This window comes from Arachis ipaensis, chromosome B05, assembly GCF_000816755.2.
Source record: "Arachis ipaensis cultivar K30076 chromosome B05, Araip1.1, whole genome shotgun sequence".
Lineage (NCBI taxonomy): Eukaryota > Viridiplantae > Streptophyta > Magnoliopsida > Fabales > Fabaceae > Arachis > Arachis ipaensis.
Window position 1 is genome coordinate 144,872,315 of NC_029789.2, and position 3,081 is coordinate 144,875,395.

Genomic DNA, 3,081 nt, shown 5'->3' on the forward strand with positions numbered 1-3,081 from the left:
CAACAATTTTGTTTGATTTTTTAAAAGGAGGCCACTTACATAAAGATATAAAAAATATCTTTTTTTAAAGATGTGTATACGTGCCATAATATGATTGGACATCCTTATTAAACCGGTTAATAAACTATTTTTTATTAAATTAGAATAAAATCGATTTATTATAGCAAAAATAATAAACCTAATTGTTGGTATTATAATTATTAGATCCGATTTGTTCCGATCGATTTACACAATATAAACCGAATTATATTTAAATTTTTTGATAAAAAATAAATATATTCTTAATTTTTTATTTTACAGACATTTAAGTCCCTAATAATTTAAAAATACAATTAAATTTCTAAAAAAAATTCTAACTCTAATCCCTTATCCTTCCCCAAGCCCAAATCCAAGCCTAATCTCTCCCTAATCTATCAAGGTAACTCGAAAATTAAAAAAATCTAGCCCTAACGTCTCGTTCCTCTGCCTTTTCTTACTGAAGCTCGAGCTCTCATCTCTTTGCTCACCGGCTCAATCTTAAGCTCACTTTCCTTCCAGGATTCGGAGCCACTTCGCACTTTCATCTACCTGTTTGGTACGTTCCGTTTCTCTTTCTTATTTTTTTTAATATTTTTTATATGTAATTTTTTGTTTTCGTTTTTCTTTATTGTTAATTAGATTGTTAATTCCTTGTCTTCTAGTTGCCAATTTGTTGTTTTGTTTCTATTTTTTGAAGCATGATCTGAATTGGTGCGACTTAAGAGGAACGAACGAGAAACAGTTGTTGGATGGATAGGTTGATTGATTCATTGTTCAAGCAATAGCATTACTAGTTAAAATAAATGGTTATGGTTATGCCTTTCTGGTTTAATTAAGAGGTGATTTGAATTCTGATCAATAAATACACTATGCAGTATCAACAGAGATAATGTAGTTTGATATGCTAGAATCTAACTTAAAAAGTATACACCTAACCTAATCTAATGTACTATTATCTAAGCTGGAGCCTTGAAGTTCTGCTTATTCTTGTGCTTTCGCCGATAAATTCTGTTTGATAGTTCCCTAAGATAGCTAATTGCTCAATCTTTCTTTGATTTTAGAATATCCGACTGTACTATATTTAAAACTAACACCTTTCCCTTCAGTTTAAGGATTGCAGCATTGATTTGTAAATAATCAGTGGGGTTGCTGTTGGTTGTTGAACCCATGGTTATCAAAAACTTTTCAAACAGCATGTTTTGTGTAGAAGTTTGCTCATACAAGAGTGGTTTTCAAGTAAAGGTCTAATGTAATTTCGCTACATTAGCTTCATGAAGAGCTGAGAAAATGAGTTACATGAAAGACCAACCACGTTCCTCAGTAAAACACCAAAAATCAGAAAGCAATAGCACCTATAATACTGGAGAATCCAACCCTGGAAATAACCTTTGGACAGATGGGCTTATTTGCGCTTTTGAATTTGTTCAAGGACGAAAAAAACCAATTAAACATAAGTCCCCATTGAAGATCTCAGACAAACTAAATTTGGATGTTTATCAGTGCAAGAGGTCTGGCACTTGAGAAGGTTTAACACATGCTGCTTCTGGCAGGCCAGATAAAGATAATCTCTCACATCATTCATCTGTAAATTCCTTGAGGGACAGTTCGCTTGGTGCCTCCGATGATGACAAAGAGAGCCAGGTTTCTCAGGGTGGCCAATTTAATGCTGCATGAAAATACGAGGGTGGTCACTGGGTACCGATTGGATGGAAAAGAATTGTACAACTTGTATAAACAGTTCAGTTCCATGAATTGGGTTGCTGGCTTGCTGGTTGCTAGGTTCCAATGGTGGCAGACTCTGGCACTTGTAGAGCCATAGCTAACCAACCCTTTCTCTCTCTCATGTATTATATAATGTATATATAGAAATGAATAGATGTATACTAGATCCAAGGAAAGGTCATTAGGGTAGAAACATGCTGTTATTTGTGATTTGTACATAGACTTATTCATTTTCATTGTGAAATAAATTGAGAAACTTTTGAGAAAGGACAATGGGGGGTTCATGGCTGTTACCTGAGCTTTAATTTAGAAGAGAATACCCTGTTAATTTTCATTTCCAATTCTTAATTATGGTGCAGTTACATTTGGCTCTTTGATATTTTATCTACTTCACTTTGATCAATTGTCAAATTTTAAACCAATTAAACATGAATAAAAGTTATTAATAGTTTATCATTGACTAACAAAATATTAATTGTTATCATTTTATAAATCTCAAACCATGTATATTTATTGATCTTGTTACAACGATAAGATTTGCTTGACTTCAAAGATCACAGACACAAATATTACAGTCTCTTAATTTCTACGGATAAATGAGTACACATCTGTTATAGTGGTATGAGAAGTTATTCATTGGATTAGAAATTCCTAGTTGAAAAAATGAAAATAAATTGACAAATGATCATTCCAAGAGGCACTAATTTTGAGATGCATGTTTTAGGAGTCACTGACAAGCTGAAGAGTGGGCATGGAGGTTCCAGCTATTGAGGCTTTGAAGAGTGAAAGAGCAAGTTTTGGTCTATGCAAAGGAACTTCATGTCCTGCTCCCCTTACTGCCACAAAGGTGAGTTCATCATATTCTTGTGTCCACCCTCCAACCTGTTTTTTTTTTATATCAGATTCACACTCCACTCAACAAAGCCAGTATCTGCCTATGAATTGCAAGACTTAAAAAACTCGACTGCACTTACCTGCCCTTCGTCGTACCATGGACGCCAAGGGCCAACTGTCGGAAGCTTAAGAGCATCTATACTAAACCGAGTGGATGGAAAAGAATTTTAAGACGAAATTGAGATAAATTTCACACAAATTAGAGACAAAATTTTTGTTTCGAATAAAATTGAGACAAATTTTTTTTGTTCCAAATTTTTTTTTCACACATTTTCTACAAATTTAATATAATATTTCAAACAATTTTTATACAAAATAATTTGCTATTTAATATATAAATATTTTAAAAAATAAAGTATATACGATTATAAACACATAATAAAGTCATAAAAAAGTTAATTACAATTAAAAACTTTGTTGGCATTATCCATTGAAGCTGTACTCTCT

General features: G+C 32.7%; 1 long non-coding RNA gene across 1 annotated transcript; it reads left to right on the forward strand.

The window, feature by feature from the left end:
• LOC107644691 lies at positions 349 to 2,007 on the forward strand. The gene is made up of 2 exons (XR_001621377.2): positions 349 to 574; positions 716 to 2,007. It is a non-coding gene; the product is annotated as an uncharacterized LOC107644691 (long non-coding RNA).